At 50.3% G+C, this 14,850-nt stretch overlaps 1 protein-coding gene across 1 annotated transcript in view; it reads right to left on the reverse strand.

Moving 5' to 3' along the window:
* The window catches only part of PIK3C2G (phosphatidylinositol-4-phosphate 3-kinase catalytic subunit type 2 gamma), a 1,914,223-nt gene that overhangs the window by 487,179 nt on the left and 1,412,194 nt on the right, over nt 1–14,850 (reverse strand). The window lies entirely within an intron of this gene.

Raw genomic sequence — 14,850 nt, forward strand, 5'->3', positions numbered from 1 at the left:
GCTGGGGGAGGGGGGTCCGTTACTGCTCGAACAGCCAGGTCTTGAGTTGCTTCCTGAAGGCGAGGTGGTCCTGGGCCAGGCGGAGGTGGGTGGGGAGGAAGTTCCATGTCTTGGCGGCGAGGTAGGAGAAGGACCGTCCCCCTGTGGTGGCTCTTCGGATGCGGGGGACGGCGGCGAGGGCGTGGCTGGTCGATCGAAGCTGGCGTTTGGGAGCGTAGAAGTGAGGCGGCTGTTGAGGTATCCTGGGCCTTGGTTGTGTAGGGCTTTGTGTGCGTGGGTGAGGAGACGGAAGGTGATTCTCTTGTTGACCGGGAGCCAGTGCAGGTCTCTCAGGTGTCCGGAGATGTGGCTGCGACGGGGGATGTCCAGGATGAGTCGTGCTGAGGCGTTCTCGATCCGCTGGAGTCTCTTCTGGAGTTTGGCGGTGGTTCCGGCGTAGAGGGAGTTGCCCGTAGTCCAGACGGCTGGTGACGAGGGCCTGGGTGACCGTCTTCCTGGTCTCGGTGGGGATCCACCGGAAGATCTTACGTAGCATGCGCAGGATGTTGAAGCACGACGAGGAGACGGCGTTGACTTGTCTGGTCATGGAGAGGGAGGAGTCCAGGATGAAGCCCAGGTTGCGTGCGTGGTCTGTTGGTTTGGGTGCGCTGCCTAGGGCGGGAGGCCACCAGGAGTCGTCCCAAGCGGCGGGTGAGGATCCCAGGATGAGGACTTCCGTCTTGTCCGAGTTCAGTTTCAGGCGGCTGTTCTTCATCCATTCGGCTACCTCTTTCATCCCTTCGTGAAGGTTGGCTCTGGTGGTGGCGGGGTCGTTGGTGAGGGAGAGGATCAGCTGGGTGTCGTCGGCGTAGAGATGATGTTGAGGTTGTGCTGGCGTGCGATGTCTGCGAGGGGGCTCATGTAGACGTTGAAGAGGGTTGGACTGAGCGAGGAGCCTTGAGGAATGCCGCAGATGACTTCGGTGGCTTCAGATCTGAACGGAGGGAGGCGGACTCTCTGTGTCCTTCCGGCGAGGAAGGAGGTGATCCACTCCAGTGCCTTCTCCTGGACTCCGACGTTGCTGAGGCGTTGCACTAGGGTACGATGGCAGACAGTGTCGAAGGCCGCGGAGAGGTCGAGGAGGATGAGGGCCGCTGTTTCTCCGTTGTCGAGCAGCGCTCGGATGTCATCGGTGGCTGCGATCAGGGCGGTCTCGGTGCTGTGGTTGGCCCGGAAGCCAGACTGCGAGGGGTCGAGGGATCCGTTCGTCTCGAGGAAGGCGGCCAGCTGCTTGTTGACGGTCTTCTCGATGACTTTTGCAGGAAACGGGAGCAGCGAGATGGGGCGGTAGTTCTTGAGGTCGGTGGGGTCGGCCGATGGCTTCTTGAGTAGGGCGCTGAGTTCGGCGTGCTTCCAGCTCTCCGGGAAGGTAGCGGTGTCGAAGGAGGTGTTGTAAGTGAGACCTTTGTTGTGTGTGGGGCTGTAAACCAGCAGCATTAGGCCGATGTTACTCATGCTTTCCAGGGGTTGGCTGAGTTGGTGTTGTTAGGGTCATCAAGGTGAAATTTGAGTTCTCTGAGGAAGATGTAACATTTAGAGTCATTTGCCAGGGTGGGAGATGAAATTGGTGATGGCGCTGCAGAAGCCAGGGTGGGGGCCTGGGGGTCCATAGGCGAGGGTTTCTCTGATGGACTGTAGTTTGCATGTTTTATTGAGCCATCTAGTAGAGTGACAAAATACATAGCTTCAGGCACACCTGTGTGACGTATGTACCTTTTAAACCTGCAGACAAACCTTGGAAAATAACCCTTTTTGGCAGGAGAGGAACGTACTTTTATGTATTAAATAAGTAACCCTAAGTAGGCTTTGTATCCCACAAGGTGCATTGCCTGAGATTTAAAAGTGGTTTTAAACAGTTTAATGTTGGCATTTACCTACAGGGACTGACACACAAAAGCCATTTTCTCTGTCAAGGGCTGTAGCTGTTCAAAGAGAAAAACAAGAGTTTAGAATAAAATCATAACCCTTCTATCTCTGGTTTGCAGTGGTGGCTGGTGACATTTGAAAATGGTGGGCATAAACTTTTTGGGAGAGCACCGTGGCAAGTGAGCGCAGCAAACAAGGCCGAACAATTAGAGTGGGGTTCGAGGTGGTTCTCCCATCACAAAAATAGTGCATTTGCAAGCAAATTTGAGAAGCAAGAAGGTTAATAAAGCAATTGTGAGAGTGCAGTTATTACATTAATAAAGGGGTGTCATATAACAACAACATGGTAGCTGCTTATTCAGTATAACCACAGAGCTTCATAACACCTACCCAGCTATCTGTCCCACTAGACCAGGGGATTCTCAGCATGAGATACATTTATATCGAAAGGTAACTCATTAACATAGTCCTGGATTATCGATTCGTCTTGTGATTATTTTAAACACCACTGAGTGAGACAAGCACACAAGGCACATTCACAAAAGATTTTCTGTACGTAGATGTGACAGTGACTTACTCTCATGTCTCCAACAGGACCAGCGTGTCCATAAGGTGAGATACAGACCTGCTCAGCAACAAACAAAATTTTGATCACGCTATGTCCGCGGCGCCAAGATAATGTTTTCTACCCATCGGCGATAGCGATGGATTAACTACTTAACAACCTGCCTGCCAGTGAGGCTGTGGTCTCCTTAGAAAAACCTTGCCCCTGCGCTTATTGTATTGAAACTAAGCACTGTGTAGGAGTGAGTGCCCTTCACCAGGCGAGGAAAATCTCCTTCCGATATTAGGCATGGTACGTCACCTCCACAGAGTCAGAGACACAGATAAAGTCAGACAAACGCTAGTCTAAGTGTGTGCATCATTCCCGTATGGGTGGTGAGGGGCCAAAACTTGGGTTCTCTTTGAAGAGCACGAAATTCAATTACAATCAAATTAAAGAAAGCCGTTTTATGTGGGCATGAACAAGCTTTCCAGGACAGATACAAGTGGCACCCTTTTCTCTCAGCAACGCCTGCTAATTATGGTCAGAGCAAACGGATATAGAATTTTACCCCAAGGTAAAGCTGCGTAGTTGGGCTACCGTCACTTGTTCTGCGCTCTCAAAAGAAACCCAGTATGGAGTGCAAGGGCTGGGCCTTGCACGTGGGCATAATCGCATTTACATAGACCACAGACACACTTGGTTAGCAGGTGCCGGAAAAACCAGGAGCGGTCTTCCGCCTCTTTATTATATACCCAGGAGCGAGCCTGCCCCGGGGGTGTGGGGATGCATGTTGAAATGTTTACAAAGTATAGAGAGGCCCGGGTGGCTCTCTACATCCCTCCTTCAATTTTGTCTGTCCTTATATCCGGGGATACCTCAGAGTGAGGTCCAGGCAAAGTCTCTCAGTCTCTGGCTCGGGCCTGGATTGGGCCTCAGGTTGTATCGTCGGCCTCGGCATGCTGGGGAAACCACAACCCCAGCCGGGGTTGTCTCGCCACTCCTGACCGGAGAGGATGAATTCTCCTCGGTGTTGTTGGGTGCTGAAGAATGACTAGCATCTCCGGCCGGTTCTCCTATGCCAGACTGCAGGGATGGGGTCTCGACCCATAGCCCATCAGTACCGTGAGTGTAGTCCTCTTCGGGCTCCTGACTGACAACACTCGCGGGGAGGCCAGCCGGCCTTCCCGCCTTCTTGAAACAGGATACATTCCGGGTTACCGTTTGATGCTCTTGCCGAACAGTAATCATAGTCCCTTGGATCTTCTCCACAGTCCATTTCTAGGGGCTCATAAGGTGTCCGGAATTTCCACCCCGGATGTCGATCTTGAACTACGATTGTGTCTCCTACTCGCAATCCCGGTGGTTGGGCATGCCGATTCTCACTTGCTTTCTGGTTGGTGATTTGCCTCCGGGATTGGATGGCTTCACCGTCTCTTGCTTCGGGTGTCCAGTTGTGTGCAGTTGGGATGTTGCCTCGAGGTGCCTTCTTAAATAGCACATGCGCAGGGGCACATTTCGTGGTACTATGTGGTGTCTGTCTGTAAACACTCAAGAATTAGTCCAGGGCTGCTTCAGGGTCATCTCCGCTGTCTACCGCAATCCTAAGAGCTCTGTTAAGTGTTAGCCTGGGGCCATAATGGTGTGATCTTCCGGTGTCTGATTCGGAGGTTCTCCAGATAGCTTTGGAACTCCCTTCCTTGGAATGGTGGTCCGTTGTCATTTATTTCTTCGGGGAGCTCCATTGTCGCGAAGATGTGGTCGAGGGCCTTCTTGACTTGAGGGAAAGCGACTGACGGAATTATCTCCACCACGGGAAATTTGGAAAATGAAGCCACCACTACAAGCGTGTGTCTGCCATCGGGGAAACTCCCAAAGTCGACACCCAACTGAGTCCAAGGGGCATCCTCCGTGATGACCGGCGCTGGTGCCGGGTCCCCTCCTGTGATCGTGCAGGCATGGCAGGCACGTACCATCTCGTCCACCATGCTGTCCATGGCAGGGAACTAGACTTTGTTCCTCAGCCTTGCTTTGGTCTTGGCCATCCCTGGTGACCCATGTTGGCGATCGTTAGCATGTGTCGTTGAAGGCTCTCGGGCACAACAATTAGATGCCCTCCGAGTACGACCCCTTCGTCTCCTATGCTCAGTTCGTTCCGGACTTGCCAGATCTGTTGCCTGGCATGGCTCACTTCAGGTCTCAGGCTCTGGATCCCGTCTAAGAACCGAGTCCAGCGATTTTCCTTGAGAGCGCGCTTGACCCGGGCTAGTGTTTCATCGGTGGCGGTGGCCTCTCCTATCTCCTGCAGCGTCATTGTGTCCGGGCAGGCTGCTTGGGATACCTTGTGGACAAACTCCTCAACCCCCGGTCCGTCAGCGAGGGGGATAGCTTTCTTGGTCACGTCGGGATGTTGGGAGAGATAATCTGCAGGATTGTGTGCCCCCGGTCGAAACACGAGTTTGAAGTTGTATCCTTGCAGCTGAACGGCCCACTGTTCTATTCGTGGGGGCGCGAGTCTGGACGATCCTGTGAATAAGGGCAGCAGTGGCTTGTGGTCTGTCACTACGGTGAACTCCTGTCCACAAAGGTATAAATGAAAGTGTTGGCATGCCCACTTTATTGCCAGGGCCTCCCGCTCGATCAGAGCATATCAAGTCTCCGTGTCAGTTAAGGCCTTGCTCGCATATGCAACTGGTCTCCACTCGTCTCCGCCATATTCTTGCAACAGCACAGCTCCCAGGCCCACCGGGCTGGCATCCACAATTAGTTCTGTTCTCCGGCGTGGCTGGAAGTATGCCATTACCACCTTGTCAAGCAGGCTCGCTTTGATGTCTTGAAACGCTTGGTTAGCCATGCAGGTCCATTCCCACTCGTGGTCTTGTCGAGTGAGGGCCCTCGATGGTTTTGCCAGAGCCACTAGATTAGGAATAAACCGGCCACAGTACGTGGCCATACCAAGAAAACTTCGCACCTCGGAGGGGTTTTGCGGCGTGCTTGCGGTCCTGATTGCTTCCGCTTTCCTCGGGTCAACCTTCAGTCCTTCTCGTGTGAACGTGTATCCTAAGAAGTCGATGGATTCTTGGTAAAACGAGCACTTGGAGCGATGCAGGGTCAGCCCATGTTCCACCAGCCTCCGTAGCGTGGCTCTCAGATGGGTGCGGTGCTCCTCGAGAGTGTTGGAGTATATGAGGATATCGTCGCTCAGGTTGATTACCCCACTCAGTCCTGACAACACCTCCTGTATTGCGTTCTGGAAAACTTCTGCGGCTGAGGATTCGCCGAAACTCAGCCTCCGGTATCGTTGGAGTCCGACATGGGTCGAAAAAGTAGTTATGTAGCGGCTTTCAGGTTCTAACTCCAGTTGGTGGTACCCCGAGTTGAGGTCCAACTTGGAGAACCACTTCGCTCCGTTTAGGTCTGCAACGATGTCATCCATAGTTGGCGTAATATGACGCTCTCTCTTCACGGCGGCATTGGGGAGTCTCATATTGACGCATAGCCTGATGGCACCCGGCTGTTTGGGTTTGGGTGCCACAACCAGAGGGGATACCCAAGGGGTCGACCTGACACCTTTTCTATGATCCCGAGATCTTCTAGCCGTTTGAGTTTGGCCTCCACCTGTGGCCGGAGGTTGAATGGAACTCGCCGGTGTCTGAGAGCGACTGGGCGCACGGAGGTGTCTATGTGTAGACTAACTTTCTTTCCTTTCAGTTTCCCTAAGCCACTGAACAGTGCTGGGAATTCTTGCAGCATGTTGTCCGCATGTTGTCCGCATGTAACTGATGTACTTGATTTGCGAAGAATACCAGCCCCAGGTCTTCGGCGGTGTGGCAGCTCAAGAGGGTGCCTTTCTTTCTTTCTGTAATGTGGAAGCGAGCTTCCGTCGAGTATTCTCCGTTTACGATGGTGGTGCTGATAACTCCTCGCAGTTGCAACGGGTCTGAGGGTGCCAGTGCAGGTTTGGGTGACATCAGTTCATATTGTTCAGAGTCCATGACATTTACGGAGGCCCCTGTGTCTATAAGTGCTCGCATTTCGGTGCCTTCGACGGAGACGGTGCACATGGGCGGTGGTCTCTTCTTCGTGGAAACACGGCTTATGTATGAGATAACGTATACTTCGTCATCATCGTCATCCTCATACCGTGGCCTTCTCTCCTGAGCTTGGTTGTCTGGGGGTGGATTTCGGACTCCAAAGACAGTTGCCTGACCCGCTGTGTCAGTGACTTGGGTCAGTATCCCACTCGCGATCTTGGCCCGTTCGGCCTATACCTCCATCCTTGGCACACCGCTGCAAAGTGGTTTAGTCGGCCACACTTTAGACAGGTTTTCCCCTTTGCGCTGCACGTTGCGGTTGTCGGGTGGTCTTCCCCACAGTAAGCGCACTGCATGTCTCTGGATGGCCATTGCCGCGGACGGTTGGGCTGTGGTCTTCTCTGTATTGCGTCCACTCTTTCTTCCTTGATTGGCGCCATTTTGGGTACTGCGAGAAGTGCCATTGGAGAGCGTAATGCAGCCTCCATTTCTTCGGCCCGCGCATACGGCAGCTCGTGCGAACGGGCGAGAATACGAATTTCATCTAATGTAATCCCAGGCTGTCTGAGGATGAGCTTCCTCAGCAGTTTCGATCGACACCCCACGATGATTTGGGGCCAGATTTAGGAGCCCTAATATCGGTAAATATACAGATTCTGTAATTACAAATGCAGTTTACAGTGCCACAGGCCCTTAAGAGTCGGTATTGTACCACACAATCCTATTGTGTGGTAAAATATCGAATTCAGGTGTGCATGCACATCTGTGCATGCACACCTGTGCAATGTGACACACAGACATGTAGGGCATGTATGTGTGCCACATTGCACACAAGCCTGTACTTGGGGTGCTAGAGGGTGTCAAAGTGACACCCCCTCCACCCTTGCAGGATTCGGTATTTACCGATTCTGTAAATACAGAATCGGTATTTTCCATTGATTCCTATGGGCTTCAAAGCCCATAGGAATCAATGGGAAATACCGATTCTGTATTTACAGAATGGGTAAATACCGAATTTTACAGATTCGGTAATTCAGATTTTAAAATTACCTACATCAGCCCCCTTCCCATTTACAGACTCTTAAATACCGAATCGGTAAAATTCGGTATTTAAGAGTCTGTAAATGGGAATTACCTACATCTAGCCCATGGTCTCTTATCTCTTCCCTAGGGTTTTGGAACGGGCAGCTGCTGGCCAGCCGGTGCAACCATGCATAGTACATGTCCACCGATTCAGACTCTGTTTGCCACGCCTTCTTAAAATTTAACTTCTCGAAATTATTGTTTAGTTGGGGGTTGAAATGGGCGTTGAGGGCGTCGACCGCCGCATCATAGTCATCTTCCTGTCCGGTATTAGGGAGTGTCTCAAATAGGTCATATATTTCAGGGCCTCCGTACAAGATGAGGAGGGATCTCTTGACCGTTCCGTCCGTTTCGCGGGTTCCCTTGAAGTAGAGGTTAAGTCTACCGAGTCACGCTTTCCACCTCGGCGCTGCCGTCGCAGGGTCAGCCGACTCGCTGAATGGGGGAAGTGGTGCAATGCCTGTGTGCGCATGGCTGGTTACTTGGGGGCCTGTGCCTGTGACTACATTCTGGGCGGGTCCTGCAGGGCCAGGTGGTGGCTGTGCGGGTGCTGCCGCTCCTGGTGCTGGGTCTGTCATTGTTTTCTCCTACACAATATGTGCTGCGGCCTCCTGGGGAGCGGCGGGCTAAGTATTGTTCTCTCCTCTGTGATAGAGTCACAGTTAATCTGAGTGACGTTCCACGTGCGTGTGGGGCTCCGGGCAGGTAGTGTAGGTGTGACTGGGTCCGAGCAGTGTGATGCTGTGAGGCAACTCCCCTCCAAAGTGTTGCTTCAGTGATTCCCAGGGCCACTTCAGCGTACTGTCCCCGACACCCTTGTATTGGCCAATGCTTGTTTGCTGTTTTCCGATGCAGGGGGGGGGGGGCCGACGTCAAGTGTCCCACGCTGAACAAGAGGAACAGGGAGAAGCAGGAGGGAGTATTGAGCCGACGCGCAGCGTCGCTCAGTTTCACCCCTCCCCTTACAGAGGCTGCGTCTGGGTGCTAAGCAGGCCTTGGGGGGGGCCGTGTGCCTCGATGTGTGCACGCTGTGACAGGGCGGTGCAGGCTGCGGATGTTCGACACGGGCGATAAGTCACTCACCCGTCTGGCGCGCGCGGCGAGTCCCGCCAGCTGAAGGCGCTCCCTCGAGGGAGACGCGTGGGCGGGCCTCGAGCCGTCGCACAGGCAGGGCTGCGATGCAGGCAGGCAGAGCGGGTGGGCACCGCGTCGATCTTCTCCTGGCGCCGGCGGCGCACCGATGTACAGGCACCAGAGGTGAGCCGACGCTCAGGGCACGGCACGCGCGACGTCGGTACTGGCCTCGTCGCCAATGTGGAATGCAAGGGCTGGGCCTTGCACGTGGGCGTAATCGCATTTACATAGACCACAGACACACTTGGTTAGCAGGTGCCGGAAAAACCCAGAGCGGTCTTCCGCCTCTTTATTATATACCCCGGATCGAGCCCGCCCCGGGGGTGTGGGGATGCATGTTGAAATGGTTACAAAGTATAGAGAGGCCCTGGTGGCTCTCTACACCCAGGAAGGGCAGGAAATAAGATGTCAGGTGGTCTCTTTGTTTATTCTCTCTTTGGTGTGATTCATTATCCTGCACCTAAGTGCATTTATTTTTAAAATCCATGCAGGCATGGAGACGGATGTTTCTTGCCTCTGAAGGTTTGAGAGCCTCTGGCCATATTACAGACATGACTGTGCTGCGTCACAGAGCAGAACAGACTGCCGACTTTCAGTTTCACTTTGACTCGGGTCTCAGGCTCAGCCATGTCGATGAATTATGCAGCCAGCAGGCTCAGGCCAGGAGGCCAGGCCGTGAGGGCCTACCAGCAGTGACTGACGTGATGCAACAGCAGCACACACAGTCATCGTGGCCCACCGTATTAATGGCCAGGGTAGAACTGCTGCTGACTTTAGTTTGGAGACGCAAGAGAGACACCAAAGTCATCAGTGCTGAATTCGGTGTCTCTCTTACGTCTCCAAACTAGTAAACTTAGCAGCAGCTGCTGACTGTGCTCTAGCCACAATACAGCGACGTGTACGGTCACAGACCAGAGCAGACACAGGCCACACAAGATGATTCAGTGATTGAGTGCTGGTCAGTCAGTCACATCACATGCAACAACAACAAATCAATATATGCATAATAAATATGCAGCGCTGCGCAGGCTCGTGTGTAGACTCGGAGTCGTACTTACTCAGAGTCACTGTCAAGTGTGGGTGTCGCAGTACTGGTGTGTGGTCGATCCTTCCCCCCTCCCCCGAGGTGAGTGGCCGAGTCAGAGTCTGACTGGCTGTGCTCAACCTCAGACAGGTTCGATGCGATGAGCTCGAGATGACACGCAGTGCTCAGCTCAGCAGCAGCAGGGCTTGCACTGGCAGTGGCATGGCCTGATGATCTGATGACTGCGAACTTGCGAAGCAAGTAGAAAGAGCAGGGGCCTTCAAGCACAGCGATGTCTGGCGGAGCTCGAGTGTTCGAGTCCTGACTCTCACTCTCTTCTGTGTGTGCAAACGCCATGTGATGTACGCATGCACTGAGGGGAGGGGAGCACCCAGAGCAGAGAGAGCGGGGCTGATGAGCATAACTAATCACTGCATGGACTGACAATAAAGCCATGCAGTGATTGGTCAATATGCCCCCATGCTCCTGGACATGCCCCCAGTAGTCAATGGCTCTGCCACTCCTTCTATGGAGACTCTGTCCCATGCAAGGACTGCCCCGTGGCTAAAGTAGCCAATCCAGGGGCTGCTAAAGCAGCATTTGGACTGGCCTGGGGCATGCGACCTTGCTGCTCCTCAGGAGGCCATGGGGCAGCGGCTTCAACCCCATCACCCCTCCTAAATTGTACAGGCGAAAGTGGCAAGACCAGTAAGACTGTGCATGTCGGGCTGGCCAGGGAAAGGCACCCGCCCAACCTGACTTGCGCATTTTTGCTGCACTCACTGGCTCAGGGAATGTCTCAAGCCAAGTTGCTCCTAACACCCCTGTGGTATCTGGACTTATATGATATGCCTTCCCTCTCTGTGGACTACATCATCACTTGTGGACATTTGATCATTACAACCCCTCCACCCCCTTGTGAATGACGTCACAGTAATGGCATGCCTGCGGCTGAGTGAGACAGCTGACTGCTGTTGCGGGCAGAAATAAATTAAGAACTTCGCAAGTGCTGCAGCTGGTGGACCCCTGGGGGCAAAATAATCAGTGGGCGATGCCCCAACGCCCTTACAAAGGAACCACCACTGCTGGTTCGACCTGGTTAATGGTTTTTAAGAATCAAATTCAATGACAGTCAGATTTGTAATACATTTTTAGTAAAAATGATTTTTAACAAGTAACACTTTACTTGCCTACCACTGGACTAATCAGCACCAGCCCGCTGGCAGATGTCCCTGTCATTGCTTCCCTTTCATAAGCTGTGAAACCGTCTCCCAGAGCACAAACAATGGCTAAGGCCTTTTCATAGGAAGACTTGGGCGTGAGGTATAAGACAGATATCAGCTCAGGAAAGGCAGCTGTGGAGGGTTGAGGAACTTCATTAACTTGAAAGGGACCAATCCATTCATAGTTAACTGTAACCAGTTTGGCACCTGCACAGTGAAAGGGGGAGTTGAATGACGTCACAGTAATGGCATGCCTGCGGCTGAGTGAGACAGCTGACTGCTGTTGCGGGCAGAAATAAATTAAGAACTTCGCAAGTGCTGCAGCTGGTGGACCCCTGGGGGCAAAATAATCAGTGGGCGATGCCCCAACGCCCTTACAAAGGAACCACCACTGCTGGTTCGACCTGGTTAATGGTTTTTAAGAATCAAATTCAATGACAGTCAGATTTGTAATACATTTTTAGTAAAAATGATTTTTAACAAGTAACACTTTACTTGCCTACCACTGGACTAATCAGCACCAGCCCGCTGGCAGATGTCCCTGTCATTGCTTCCCTTTCATAAGCTGTGAAACCGTCTCCCAGAGCACAAACAATGGCTAAGGCCTTTTCATAGGAAGACTTGGGCGTGAGGTATAAGACAGATATCAGCTCAGGAAAGGCAGCTGTGGAGGGTTGAGGAACTTCATTAACTTGAAAGGGACCAATCCATTCATAGTTAACTGTAACCAGTTTGGCACCTGCACAGTGAAAGGGGGAGTTGGACCCAGAACTAATCTGGTGTAGCTGAGGTGGAGGCGATTGCTAATTTTCCTAAACACACCCCTGGCTGGCACACTCTCCCGTCTGAGAAATAAAGATTCCTGCTATTTTGGATTTGACTCAGAATAGTGCATTGTGGGAGACTTTGCAGTGACGTAAACAGGATGTGCTGGAAGGTGGGATGTTTTGCCTGGGAAAACTTTCCTCATTGGCCAATAGTCACCCTAACCCAATGGCTAATAAATCCTACAAAAGTGGTCCCTCACTCATAACTCACCAGGCACACTCGCTGTATTTGTGGAAGAACAGAAGATGAGTTGATCTGCCATTTGAGACCTGTGCAGAGACCTGAAGAGCTGGATCTACTCATACATCTACACAGGACTAAGCGGTGGACTACAATGGTTCATTGGCTAACCTCTTGTGTGACTATAAAAAGCTGCAAGAGGCCTTTTTCCTGAAGTGTCCAGCTGAACAGTAGCAACCGGAACTGGATTGAACTAGACCCTGCTGGGAGCTGCTGCAGGAGTGAGTCATGGCCCCTAAGTGCAGTCCCTAATGTCCTAAGGGGCACATGCATCAACAGATTTTGCATTTGCAAATGGTGCGAATCGCAAAATTCGGCCGTTTGCGAATGCAATATCTGAAAATGAGATGCATCATTTTTTTGTCCATTTTGGAATCGCAATTACTTTTGCGATTCCTTAAAAAAATACAAAACCAATTGCGATTCCTTAGAAACTCGCAATCCGTGTTGCGATTCGTTATAAATTCGCAAATTTTGCGAATCCTTAAAAAAATGCGAAAAACGGAATGCATCAATTTTCGCACATGTCAGTAATTCTCAGAAAACACATTTAGGAAGTGCAAAAATAAGAAGAAGTGAGAGCAGGTGGTAAATTTTTTTTTCAACACAACACATGTTGAAATGATTAGCAACTTATAAAAGGGACCTCAGAATGACTCTGGATCCCTTCCAGGATGGCAGCAGCAATTTTCCTAGCACGTAGATGGCGGATGAGAGCAGCAGGGAGGAGGAGAAGAGAACTCAGTGAAAGGGTTTTCAGGTTGCGCATTACTTTGCTTGGGCAGACACAGGCTGACATATATGATAAGTATAGACTGAATGCAGACACCATCATTGATTTAATTGCAGAGTTGGACCCCTTACTGCAAAGGCAGACGCGTAGAACTCAAGCTATACCCACCCATGTGCAGGTTTTATGTTGTCTACACCTTTTAGCCTCTGGCTCCTTCCAAGGGGTAATAGCAGTTGCAGGGGGTGTGTCACAGAGTGCATTGTCTAGATTCTTCAATGACTTCCTGAATGCAATGCTCCATAGGATAAATCACCACATAATTCTCCCCTCAACGCATCAGGAGTTAATGCAGACCAAGTTAGACTTTTATAACGTGGCACACTTCCCACATGTCATAGGATGTGTTGATGGAACACATGTCCCCATTTGTCCACCAGCTGCTAATGAGTACATTTTTAGAAATAGAAAAAGTTACCACTCTTTAAATATACAAGCAATCTGTGATTCCAAAGGAATCATCACTGACTTAGTTGCCAGCTACCCAGGTAGTGCCCACGATTCGTACATTTTCAAACATAGTGCCATTCATGATCGCCTACTTGCTGGAGAATTTGGAGATGGATATTTGTTAGGTAATTATTATTTAATTTAATGCAAATTGTAATGATTCTGACATCCATTGCAATGTCTGTGATGTTTTAATTACATATGTCATCTATCAATTTAGGAGATAGTGCATATGGATTGAGGTCTTACATTCTCACCCCATACCTGAATCCAACTACCCGCAAAGAACAACTGTACAACAAGGCCCATATCTCAACACGCAGCATAATAGAGAGGACGTTTGGGGTCATGAAGTCCAGGTTCAGAATACTGCATAAGACTGGAGGAGCCTTGCAATATCGGCCAGATGTGTGTTGCAAAATAGTTGCAACATGTGCAGTGTTGCACAACCTAGCAACTAGGAGAGGCCTTGAACTACATGAGGATGATTTGCTACCAAATAATTTCAACCAGCCACAACAACCACATGCAAGAGTTCATGGACCGGACGCAGCGGAAGGGAGAAGAAGAAGGGACGAAATTACACAACATTACTTTTAATAAAAGGTAGGAAACATATTTTGATGCTTCCAAAGGTAAACACTTTAATAAACCATGTTTCACACAGTAGTAGTTTGAAAAAAATATTCAAAGCATGACTTTCATAAAAGGTAAACAATTCAAGATATTGGCCTAATGTAATTCTTAGTCCATATCATTGTACATTGAAAATGTGTTAAATAAAATTCAACAATTACAAGTAATCACTTCTTCCTTCCACGCAAACCTAAAGCTTTAGTTTTCACCGATTCAGAAACCATGCATGGGGAAATATTAATTTCTTTTCCTCTTTTGCTACGGCGTTCACACACGTCATTGGTGTGTGCAGCAACACTGGTTCCTGCAGATTCATTGATAACATTGCCTTCAAAAGCTGTATTCTTGTTGTCATCAGTTGGCAGCACATGATCCCCTCTTTTAATATTTTTAAATCCTTCACATAGTTCTGCACAACACTTTTTGATCCCCTTTTGCATGCGCATTGTGTGTTTTATGACACGTGCATTGCTGCTGGTCACCCTATTCAGAGCCCGGGCATAAGTGTGCATACTTGCCACAGTTCTCAAATGTCTATTACAGTTGGCAATGTTTTGACTGTGAAAAATTTCAGTTAATGTCACTAATGCATTTGCGCCCCTTCAATGACCTTGCATAATGTTTTCAATGTCTTATTGATTCCACTGAGGTCTTCAACTATGTGACTCATTTGTCCCTTTATCACTCTCAGGTCTTTACTCTGAAGACGCTGGACTTTCAATAATTTGAGTTCAACTGTACTTGCATGGACATCATCCACTGTGGAGTCTTTTGGATTTGAAGTGCGAGGCCTTCTTCTGTAGAATTCTTGGATTCTTCTACGACCACTAAAGTGTTTTTTGGAAGTGGCAGCCTTCTCAGAATCATCAACCACATATTCAGTGACATTGGCATCTTGCTCAGACTCTGATTCAAGTACTTTCCGCACTGATTTTCTGATTTTTTTAACATGCACAGAG

This window comes from Lissotriton vulgaris, chromosome 1_1, assembly GCF_964263255.1.
Source record: "Lissotriton vulgaris chromosome 1_1, aLisVul1.2, whole genome shotgun sequence".
NCBI lineage: Eukaryota > Metazoa > Chordata > Amphibia > Caudata > Salamandridae > Lissotriton > Lissotriton vulgaris.